Source organism: Zootoca vivipara, chromosome 7, assembly GCF_965207765.1.
Source record: "Zootoca vivipara chromosome 7, rZooViv2.hap1.1, whole genome shotgun sequence".
Classification (NCBI taxonomy): Eukaryota; Metazoa; Chordata; class Lepidosauria; order Squamata; family Lacertidae; genus Zootoca; species Zootoca vivipara.
Genome location: NC_142590.1, coordinates 29,663,300 through 29,675,533, shown reverse-complemented (window position 1 = coordinate 29,675,533; position 12,234 = coordinate 29,663,300). Strand labels below are relative to the sequence as shown.

General features: G+C 40.8%; 1 long non-coding RNA gene across 5 annotated transcripts in view; it reads right to left on the bottom strand.

The window, feature by feature from the left end:
* Positions 1–12,234, bottom strand: part of LOC132592432 (uncharacterized) — a 55,140-nt gene that overhangs the window by 14,241 nt on the left and 28,665 nt on the right. For 2 of the 5 annotated variants that reach the window (XR_015951004.1, XR_015951003.1), the window contains one exon: positions 1,353–1,708. The exons of the other annotated variants lie outside the window; for them this stretch is intronic. This is a non-coding gene — a long non-coding RNA (uncharacterized LOC132592432). Of the gene's footprint in view, positions 1–1,352; positions 1,709–12,234 lie in introns of those variants that run through there. 5 annotated transcript variants of the gene reach the window in all.

Sequence of the window (12,234 nt, the reverse complement as noted above, 5' to 3'; positions counted from 1 at the left end):
CCTTGCACAGTGCTGTACAGAAATAGCATCCTGTAAAAGCCTTATAGACTACTCTAGACAAACGAAACAGAGTTTTGCAGAGCTTAGGGCCAAACAATTTAAGACTTGTAATATCAAATGGAGCCCACCGACCATTTATTGTGTCCTTGTCAGGTCTTTGTTTTTTTATCCAAACAGCATAACTGATGTGGCCAGGAGCTTTAATCACCTTTTATTGCTGAATGCTAGTGGCTGGTGGGTTGTATTTTCTCTGGTTAGACACCTGCCTTGGTGGCTCCTACAAGTTGTGCAGGCATAGTAATGATGGATTGACAGGGTTAATAGCAAGGTGGAGAAAATAGCATTTTGTAAAAATTAAAAAAAAACACAACCCATTGAATTGTCATATGAAGGGGTCATTAGCACTTCTATCACAGGCCCTGGGACACACTAGGCTTAATTTTTTGATAGATTACAATTGGGCCTTAATACCAAATCAATGCTATCACTCTCTATGGTGCCACTGAAATAACTCGGTGAGTCAAATATAAAATTGGACATTTTATTGTACAGGTCACAATGTCGGCATTTAATAACTCTCTTCAGTTTTTCATCCTTCTGGGCAAGAAGTTTGCTTCAATGACAGCAGACTCATGTTCAACCATACAATTGTGGAAATGCTTGACTAGCAAAAAAAAAAGCATTAAAAGCATTGTTTTGTCGTGTGAATAAATGTTATGTAGATATTTTTCTTTGTGGCTAATGGTTTTTTAAAAAATGTATGTATATTTGTTTTCTTCTATGTATTGATACAGAATGAATGTAAGATGCAGTGCCTCATTTAAACTTATTGCCATGTGACTAGAGCAATGATTCTTTTGGAGTGGCTAGGTGAACCCTCAAGTGCTGAGAAATGAAAGTCTGTGCTGTGAAAGTCACTGAAATGTCATAAGTATTAGAAACAGTCTGGGTAGCTTGTACGGTTTACAAATTTAAAATTGTTCACTATGTGCTTCTAAATAAAGTGTGCTTCTTTTGAAGCTTTGTCCTTGGACAAAAAAAAGAGTAGTATTTAATTTGTGTACCATTTCATATTTCAAGAGAACTCTCTAAGCATTCTACAAAATCACTATAAGAAATACAACACAGCTTTCACATTCAAAACCATACTACATTTTACATTTACATTTTCAGCAACATAACTAAATGCCTTTAAACACACCATTCTAATGTGCGTTCCTTTGTATCTAGGTAGAATGCTATCTCATCTGTCACTGAAATTTGCTTCTGTATCTTCCTAGTCTATGTGTACAATCCTGTATTTTGAAGAACTTTGTCTTCCTGGGCAATGATAGGAAATACTGTGTTTGGAATATATCACCTCAGACTGCTTGTGGAATCTTACAATGCTCCTTTATGCAGATAATTCTCATATAGGAAACGTCACATACTAGAGCCTAGCATTTCCCCCTGATTTACTAGTTTCCTGTGCACAGGAATTTATTTCGTATGGAGGACCATTTGATGCTGTGAAGCACCACTTGCTTCAGCGGGAACTTGGCATAGTTATGCACAGTAACCTTTCCTGCTTTCAGTTTTTCTTCTTTGCCAATCACTTGTAGCCGAGTAAGATTGTCTTCCATGAACGTGGTCTTAACAGTGAGTCCGTAAGTGACTGTGGAGGCCAATTCTGAATCCATGCATCCTTCCACAGTGGGGACATAGGTTTCTGGGTGGGAGTAGATCACAGAGAGGGTTTGCCAAACATGCCTTCCTCTTCGCTACCATAGTTTCTCCTTTTCGCCCTGAGTTCGGGCTTCTTCAAAAGTCCATGATGCCTTTGGTAAAGGCTATTCTCCAGCTGGTAGACTCTCAGGCCAGTGTTTCTCAGTTATCAGTCCTTATGTTACATTTTTAAAGATTTGGCTTGAGAGCGTCTTTAAACCTCTTTTGTTGCCCACCAGTATTTCCATTCTTGAGTTGGGAATAGAATACAGTGGTGCCTCAGGTTAAGAACTTAATTCGTTCTGGAGGTCCATTCTTAACCTGAAACTGTTCTTAACCTGAGGTACCACTTTAGCTAATGGGGCCTCCCACTGCTGCCATGCTGCTGCCACGTGATTTCTATTGTCCCCCTGAAGCAAAGTTCTTAAACTGAGGTATTATTTCTGGGTTAGCAGAGTCTGTAACCTGAAGCATCTGTAACCTGAGGTACCACTGTAGTTGCTTTGGAAGACGATAATCAGGCATCTGAGTAACATCACCAGTCCAACCGAGTTGATGTTGAAGAATCATTGCTTCAACAATGGTGATCTCTGCTTCTTCCAGTACACTGATATTAGTTCACCTGTCTTCCCAAGTGATGTGCTTTCAGTTTATGGTTCAAATGAAATGACATGCAGGTTTTCTGAAGCTACAGCTTTGCAGCACAATTGAAGCTCAAGATCTATGAGAAAGTTTGGATTCAGTGGGTCTTGGACTTTCCCCATTGTGCGAGACTGATTTAGATTCTCCCATTGACTCAACTGCCACTATTTCATGTGCATTTTGTGCAAACAGTATACAGTGGTACCTCGGGTTACAGACGCTTCAGGTTACAGACTCCACTAACCCAGAAATAGTACCTCGGGTTAAGAACTTTGCTTCAGGATGAGAACAGAAATCATGTGGTGGCAGTGGGAGGCCCCATTAGCTAAAGTGGTACCTCAGGTTAAGAACAGTTTCAGGTTAGGAATGGACCTCCAGAACAAAATTAAGTTCTTAACCTGAGGTACCATTGTATATGTTTTTGTCATCTTTTGCCTGAGGGGCAACTCTGTTGGCCTATTGCAGCAAAACCAACAAGCACTTTAAAGATGCACAAATGCATTATGACTTAACCTGTCATTGATTAGAGGCTATTTCAATAGCTGCAGAATGGCTAGAAGCATCTCTCTGGCAGAGGTCTTTCCTATCGCCAATCAAGCGATGCTTTTAACTGGAAATGCTAGAGCTTGAACCTGGGACTGCCTGCATGGATATGTGCTGTGAGAGGACAATGTTAAATTACAGGTGCACATCAAGCTAAAGAAGAGGGTCACTAGTGAAAGCGAAACAACTTGCTTCATTTTAGCACAGTGAATGATAGCTGTTCGCAAAACAAACTCTAGTCGAGACTCATGTTTGCCATATGAAACTGATGCGTAATCATTTCATGGTGACTTGTCTACAGCCAAAAACAACCAGTGAATCTGCTGTAAATCTCATGAAAAGAAAGAAAGTCAGAAAACATATGTGTAGAAAAATATTCTCTGTAGTAGTTCCATGAAAGATTGAGTAAATATAATCAAGTGTTTTATATACACTTCCGTATATCACGCATGGCCAAATTAGCTGAAATGCCATCAACAGAATTAGCTATTGTGCAAGAGGCTTTTTGAAAGTAACAGCAAGTGTATGGGGGCCTGCTCCAGATTGGGACTCTGGCAGGACCGAGATCTGTATTTGGACCCCTACACTTGGTTTGGGATTGGAAGAAAATTTCCCATTCATTCTTATGGACCTTTTTCTGATGCAAATAGGAAGCCCAGTATGGATCAGTACCACTGCAGAGGGAAACTCTACCTCCCTGCAAGGAGCCCAATCTGCATATTCAGAGAGAACCATATCCCACTTCTCGTTGTGTTTCTTGTGACTGAATTATCCACTCCTCATAACTCCCTACTGGAGGTGTATCCTTGATACACAACACAGCTTCTTTCTCAGGAAGTAAGGTATTCTTTTCCTCAGAGGGATGCTGTCCTTCCCTGAGATCCTCATTCTCCAAGACCCATCACCCTGGGAGTAGGATGCTGCTATGACAGTTTGAAGGCCTTGTAAGAAACCTCTCAGCTTCTCCAAGCCCTTGGTGTTAAGATTACCTGAGAGCCAGGAACCCATTTAACTGAATACACATCTATGATTTTGTTTGGCTGGCAGATAATCATGCATATGGCAGTAGAATACACTGCCTAAGCCTCACATCTTTGCTGGCTTCCTACCTTCATAACAGTTTTATTATTCAAAAATCTTTACTTGCAAAGCTAAATTATGAAGACCAAGGTTAGCAAGTTTCACAGTTGGTGAACGTATTTCTTGCTCTGTTGCTGAACCCACACAGGTGCTGAATGTGCCTGCCTGCTTAACTGTTTACCTCAACATTTTGTTATTGCAACCAAGATGCTTCAACAGCTGAGGTTCCCCTCATGGACGTGGAACTTGACAATGGTAATACAACATGTCTGGCTTGACTGCATATGAGAGAAGTTCTTGAAACCAAAATCACAAAACATCTGGGTGGGGGGAGGGGACGGGAGCTGGATCTGATGAAAACTGGCTAATAGCAAAAGCTCTTCTCTCTGACAAATCTCATCTACATATTTTCTGTGCGGAGTGAAACCAGATGGGGGAATGGTAGAGAGCCAACGAATGTATTCTTTATGGATTTAAAAAGATACTTGACTGGTTCCATTGTTGGAGACCAATCACACCGATGAGGCTCAGATTGTCCTTGGTGACATAGGAAATCTGTAAGGTAATTACTATTATCTGCATTAGAACACAATCGGGTTAATGAATAAAGAAAAAAGATAATAGTAACAAGAACAGCTGATTTTAAGTACTTAGCCATCCTTGAATTATTTTACTGGAACACCTAATCACCATTTCTGCTCTTCTTTCCCCCTGTGTACATCTACCTTTGTCGCGTTTCCAAGCAAGGAAGACTCAAGAAAGATTGTGCTTGGTACAATCCTTCATTCAGTGTACTGGACCTTGAGTAGAAGTTTTCAAATTTCCCAGGAGTCCCATTCTCATAACTGATCTAAGAGCGTTCCAGGGAAGATATCATTCATACACAAAGTTAACTTTCACAGTAAGCCCCAGTGGCCATTCACAACTGCCTTTTAAAAAACACAACCACATGACCTGAATATCAGAAGGTGGTGAAATCACCAGGGCAGTTTCTGGGAACAATGAGCCTCAGTTTTAAAAAAGGAAGTGGAATTGCGTAATTTATTAATGGGGGAATCATATAATGTGTTTTACCCAATTTCTCCATTGTGGCAGATGTCATTTATTTCTTTTAGGGATGGTTTCAAGTGGTGATGGCCTCTCTGTGGGTTGGAAAGGTGACAGAAGTTCAAGAAAATGTGCACTTGGTAGATTGCACTAGTTTTTGCACTCTACACAGTTCAGCTACCATGTTTGGGGTCAAGACAAAACTCCCAGCCTTTATGTATACAGCAAGGGTAGGAAATCACAGCAGATTAATTACCCCCTCCACAAATATAATGTTTCAAATTATAGGGAATGTTGCTATACTTCCAATATGAAACAGATGAAGGCATTTGCTGTAATCTCTCAAAGGAAATTTACTCAGGTTATTCAATTATTTCTGTGTTCGAATATGCTCGATGATTTTGCACATCTTGCTTCTATATGTGCCCGTGAACCACAACTATCCAGGAATCCGTCTTCCATTTGAATTGAACGCGTAAGCTGCAATCACTTCACAGTCAACCTGAGGTGTGCACATTTGACACAACCATGGCTCATGGGCAGATGACAGCATCATGAATCAGAGTTGGGGATGCTGCATGTGCGTGGAAACCAAACAGGTAATTGGTGTGTATAGTAACATGACCTGAAACCTAGTGGGGACGAAGGTAGAGGGACGACCTTGCTGCATTTTAAGCCACTAACAGTTGCATAACTTTGAGCTAGCTTCATAAATGTTTTTATTATTTTTATGCTTCATAAATGTTTTTATGATTTCCTTCACTTCTCCTGTTGGACAGATTGGTTCTGTTTTCTTTGAAGAGTCCATGGTGAGTCTGAAAAAAACACAACACAACACAACACAACACAACACAACACAACACCAGTGATTTCCCTGGCACTAGCTTCATTGCCTTGTAGGTGGCAGATGTAAACAGCTTCATTTGCTCATGCTTTTAATGAACAGTGATAATGATTTTTATTGCCACTGCTGAAATTTACTGTTGTGTTGTTTCATTGCTGCAATATTATTTTGACTTTTACTGGTTTTCTGCTCTTTTAGTGGCATTCTGTAATACTCTTATGTTTATTTTATTGCTTTATAATTAATTCATAAGTGTAGATTAACCACAAAAATAGGGATGTAACTGTCTCCATTCTCTCTCTTTATGAGAGAGAGAAAGACTTTCTCCCCGTCTGACTTTGTCCAGCCTGTCAATTTCCTGTTTCTTCCTTGCACACACCTTTCATCATGCTCTGATTGTGTTGCTTTTTCCAAGCTCTGGTGGCTTTCCAATGGAGAGGAATTTCTAACTATGTCCTAATTAGGTTCCACTTAGGAAGTATTAAACAGCCACCCTAGACTATTAACATCAAATGAATGGTAACTCAGGAGCCCACAAGCCATAGCTGCCAAGTTATCCCTTTTTTAAAGGGATTTTCCCTTATGCTGAATAGGCTTCCTCGCGAGAAAAGGGAAAACTTGGCAGCTATGCCACACACTCAGCTAATATCTGTGTCCCACAATGAAATGAAAGTAATATGGCACAACAGTGCTTAAAGTTGCTTAAAGTGCTTAAAGTTGTAGTCAACTAACTTTTACTTTGAAACTAATGACTATAACTAATGCAGGTCCATTAATTTCATATATATATAATTTAAAAACTGAGCTGATGTAGGCAAAACAAGGAATCAAAAGAAAATATGGCTGTAAAGCACTTATAAAGAGATTAATAGCTTTGAAAGCAACTTGGTTAAAAGCTGGCTAGTTCCAAGAAGATGCTCCCCCTGGATTTAGTCAATTTACTGAGAACAAAGACTCCCAGTTTTGAGGCCATATGAATATGACAGCAATGCATAATTCAGTGCAGTGTGATTTATTGCAGCTTTATGAAGCTTTATCACACACCAAGGATCAGAATAGTGGATTTCCAGTGCTTAAAGTTACCAGAAGGTTATCACATCTGCTTGCTTATCTCACTGTAGGCCCAAGCTTCCTGCACACCAACAGTTTGTAATTTTTTTAAAGGTTATATATAATAACAATAATAAATGCTCATAAATGTACCAAGCAAACAAGTACAACAAGTCCTAAAACCATTTTGACTCTCCGAAACTGACCAAATGTTTCTCTGAAAGGAGGGAGGAAATGAAAAAACCTCCCTATTGCCTCTGTGCTCACAGATCCTGCCTTAAGGGCACGTTTAAGGTGTGAATGGGGTGACCCTGTGACCTGTGACCTGGATTCCGGAATTGTGTAGTTATAAGATAAGATAAGATATCTTTATTGTCATTGTCCCCTTGTGGGAACAACGAAATTACTCGGTTGCTACATCCACTCAGATAAAGCATTCCGCATAATCCAAAATTATAATAACTGGGGCCAGGCCCCAGATAATGCAAGCAGGTAACCTGCCAGACAGGAGATAAACAATACACTCAGGATTCTTTTATACACCGCCCCCTGTGATGTATGTATAGTGTATTGGGGGAGGTGGTCCTGGGCTACACCCCTTCTGTGATGTATGTATGATGTTTCTGGGGGTGGTCTGGAGTTTGAGGGTGGGCAATTTGACAATTCTACATAAGGGCAGGCACACCTTTGTTCTGGGTCCTCCTCCTTTCTCCTGCCTGTGAGGAGGCACCCTGTTGCAACAGTTCAATAAAGATCAGGCTTACTAGCTGCTTTGCTTCTCAATATTCTCTGGTTGGCCTCTGTTGTTTTCTCCTACCAATGGAGAACCTACAAAGGACTCTATAAGGGCTCTTGTGTACCCCATAAGGGAATAAGGGCAGCTTTTGTTTACCACAAGTTTAACCCGCTTGACCCTGGCCACAGATGCATTGCGGACAGAGAGTTGGAATAAACAAGCATGGAAGGCCACAGTGTTTGCAGAGCAAATAATTCCAGCAGACTCAGGCAAATAAATACGCTGAGGCACACACTAAATGGTAAGGTAAGCAGCTGGTCTGATCCAGTGCTGGCACAACCCATAGAGAGCAATCCAAACACAAGACTGCTGAGATAAATAGGTTAGGATTCAGTGGATCACTGGCTCAGCCAGCTGGTTCCCAGTCATCTGGTTGCAAGACAAAGAATCCATGTCTCTATGCATGGGAGACGTTTCCTACTCTGAGTCCTCCCTCTTCCACCCCCAACAACATCCTGAGTTCCTATGGAAGGTCCAGGAGTCACATGTCTCTGCATTCTCTGTTCTTGAATGCAAAGTGATTGATCAGCCTTTGGAGAAGGAGGCTCCCCCAGACTCTCCAAGGAGGTCTCTGCTGCCTGCTCTCTCACTCATTCCCCCCCCCTCCACTATCTGGTAACTTGGCAGTTCTTCATTCATTTGTAATTCAGCCCTGTCTCCTTCTCCTCTTGAAACTGCTGGAGACAAGGGGGTCGAATCTTCCCCCTCCACCTCCTCTTCCGAGAGGAGCCAAGGAGACAGGGGGCGGGAATCTTCCCAGCCTTCCTGTTCAGTCCACTCCCTGGCAATACAACACCCTCACATTCATAAACTGGACACCTGTAATCTGTGCTTGGTTTGACTGGGAAAAGTTACATTGCAGGGACTGTGGGTGCGCTACACCAGCTTCTTCATATCTAACAAGCTTTGTCAGAGGGCGCTCAACTAGAGTGTTTGTTTGTCATTTATATACACTTGACATTAAGACTCTACTACCGTGGAAGATGGTAAAGAGTCAGCAATTGGTTGGTACATTGTAGCCTTTGGAAACAACTCTGTTGAGATTTCTTTAATAGCTTTTGTCATTAGAAAACCACAGGGCCAAACTACACTTTGGCTTAGAGATGACTTGTAGAATCCAAGACAGCACTGCCAAATTCTTCTTATTTACCCATCCTATGGCAGTCCCCTGTCACCCATTGCGCATCATCCAGAGTCCCTCAAGCCTCTTAAATCTAGCAATTGAATTCAGGAAGCATGAAATACAGCGTTTGAAAGGAAAAGTACACACATTCAGTTCATTCAAGGGATTCCAAATAAATAGGTTTATTATTAGCTTTTTGCAGTCTTTTTCAAAAGCTTCCCCCTCCCAAAGGCATATCCCGTTTCCTTTTCATGCCACTTAAAATGATCAGTTTCAGTTTAAAGAAATGTACATTACAGCAAATACTGTCTGTATAACATATTGTAGTTAAATGGTGAAATGAAGCACAGATGCATGATACGATCACTCAAGCAAGATGCTTTTTGGAAAGCACAACAAATGATATGGAAAATGGTGGTTGAAATCTGTGCTAACTTTTTAATCCTTTTCAGTGAGATGAAATTGTAAATGTTCATCTTGCAACTGATTTCCCAGCTGATAATGTTTCCCCCCCTGCCAGTTGTCGCTAAAGATATACAATTCCATGGGAGTATACATTCATTAGTACTGTGGGCATATGCAATCATTTAGGCTCTGATCTTTTACACACTTGTTTGGAAATAAGATCTTACTGAAATCAATGGAACTCGCTTGCAAATGCCATTAAGCACTTCCCCCCTACTGCTATCTTTCTGCTTTTAATTTTACGGAGTCATTCGTAAAGAGAAGCATGCCTGGGCCAAGTTACTTTGGCTCCCTCATTTTAAGTAACTGCTGTGTTTCTTGGAATGAAAACACTCCGAGGGAAAATGGCATCAAATATTACTCATACTGACGTCATGAAAGCAATTACTAATTAACCAAACTGGATATCTTATGCCAGCAATTCATCACAGTGCATTTAGTGACCAAGAGGTGTTCCCTTATATCTGCTTGAAGACACTGTGCAGAGGAACAGAAAATAGCTGTCTGAAGAAAGCACAGCACCCAAAATTAATAAAGAGAAATTTCAGCCAGTCCACTTATTTATTTATTCCTTCAGGTTGTGTGTGGGAGTGGGACCAGAATTGCAGCTGCTCTCCAGTTCCCCAAATTCCATGTGTTCATCTGAAGGTTTAAAAGAGTCTGCACACATACAAGCGGTATGTGCATAGAGCAGGGGTCCCCAGACTTACCGGGCTTCGGGCCGGTGCCCGCCGCGCCGACCGCGCGGCGGGCCGGAGGGTAGGGGAGTGCGCGCGCAGCGGGCCAGAGGGTGGGGGAGTGTGCGCCTGTGCGCATGCGCACACACACACGGTCGGAAAAAAATCACCGAAAATCGCTTGTGCGCATGCGTATGGGCCTCCCCCGACCCGGAAGTGCACCGGAAATGACCTCTTCTGGGTCGGGAGAGGCCCATACGCATGCGCACAAGCGATTTTCGGTGGTTTTTTTTCCGACCGTGTGTGTGTGTGCGATTTTTTCCTGATTTTGAAGATCGCCGCTGCGCCGCGCGCCGTAAGAGCAGGCGGCGGCAGCGGGCGGCGGGGGTCGTTGCGGGCCGGATTGGGAGGCCAATTGGGCCGCATCCGGCCCGGGGGCTGTAGTCTGGGGACCCCTGGCATAGAGTTTCTCAACATGATCTGAAACCCCGAAAAATCAGTCCAATCTTCTGGCTGAACACCATTATGCTCCCCTCCCATAATACTATCTCATGGATTCACTGAGTGTGTGATACTTATATTTAGGCACAATGAATGAACAGGCACAGTCTCTGGAATCACTCTTGAACAAAAAGAAACCCTTCAGCAAGCCTGTATTTTAGAGTCCTACTGAATGGACACACACACACACTTTCTGCATGGGCACAATAAGAAATTACAGTTCAGGCATGCTTATTTATGGTATAACAAAGTTAAAGTACATAATCGATTTAAATGTCACATTATAAGAAAGTCATTGCTCAATGTTTGGGTTAGATATAAAGATCTTCTAGAATAGAAAACACCCAGATGGTTATCACCTCTGGAGGCAAAAGTCAACAAAAAGTTCAATATGGAAGATATATGGTTAAGATATAAAGATATGTTGATAGAAGAAAATGACCAGGTGAAGTTAAAGCCTTATGAACAGATGAAAGATCAATTGAGTGGTTGGTTGCAGTATTGCCAGATAAATGAGTTATTTAAAATGGATAAAAAACATTGGGTTTCAATTTGAAAAATCAAAGTTGGAATCAGAATTAATAGAACCAAAAGTTAAAAATCTGTCAAGAATGTATAAGCTATTGTTGGAATGGCATACGAAAGATGAACAAACAAAATCAGTAATGATTGATTGGGCAAAGGATATAGGACATAATATAATGTTGGAAGATTGGGAAAGGTTATGGAATTGTAATATGAACTTTACTGCTTGCAGTTTGTTAAAAGAAAATTTGTATAAGATGATGTATAGATGGTATCTTACGCCAGTGAAACTGGCAAAGATATATCACAACAAGGATAATAAATGTTGGAAATGCAAAGAAATAGAAGGGACCTTTTACCATATGTGGTGGACTTGTCCCCGAGTAAAGAGTTTCTGGGATAAGATTTATAATGAGTTGAAGAAAGTGTTTAAAAACACGTTTGTTAAGAACCCAGAGACCTTTTTACTCGGAATCACAAGAAATGAATTGCCAAAGAAGGATACCACTTTTTTTTGTATGCCACAGCAGCAGCTAGAATTGTATTAGCAAGGAACTGGAAAGCTGAAGGTCTACCAACGGTGGACGACTGGCAGATGAAGCTGATAGAATTTATGGAGTTGTCTGAACTAACTGCGAGAGTCCGAGATCAGGGAGAAGAGACGGTGGAAGAAGATTGGAAGAAATTTAAGATTTATTTAGAGAAATATAAGATTAAGAATGGACAATAAGGGAAGTGGTTATACAAAGATGCTGAAGAAGTATAAAGATTTTGTAAGAAGGAAATAAGTTTTAAATGCAAAATAACTATTGAAAATATATCTTATATGTATAGTAGAAGAAATGGATTAAGAAGTAGAGAGTGCTGTAATAGATATAACTAGAAACGCTGAAAGGGAGGGAAGGAGGAAGTCGACAGTGATAGATATAAGTTGGTTAAAATGTTAAAGAATTGTTTTTTCTTCGTTTCCCCCCTGTTTTTTCTTGTTCTTTCAATATTGTCTTTTTTCTTTTAAGTTTTTTCGTATTTTTGTATGCTGTTTTGTATTTGCTATAAAATCAATAAAATATTATAAAAAAAGAAAAAGAAATTACAGTTCAAATCAACTGTCATCTGAACATGGGCTTCTGAGATATACAAAATTGTTTCAGTTGTACCCTGGCCAGATATGTTTCATAAAGAGAGGGAAGCTCGTTCTGTGTTATATGTATTTTATAGCCTTTTCCATGAGTGTACA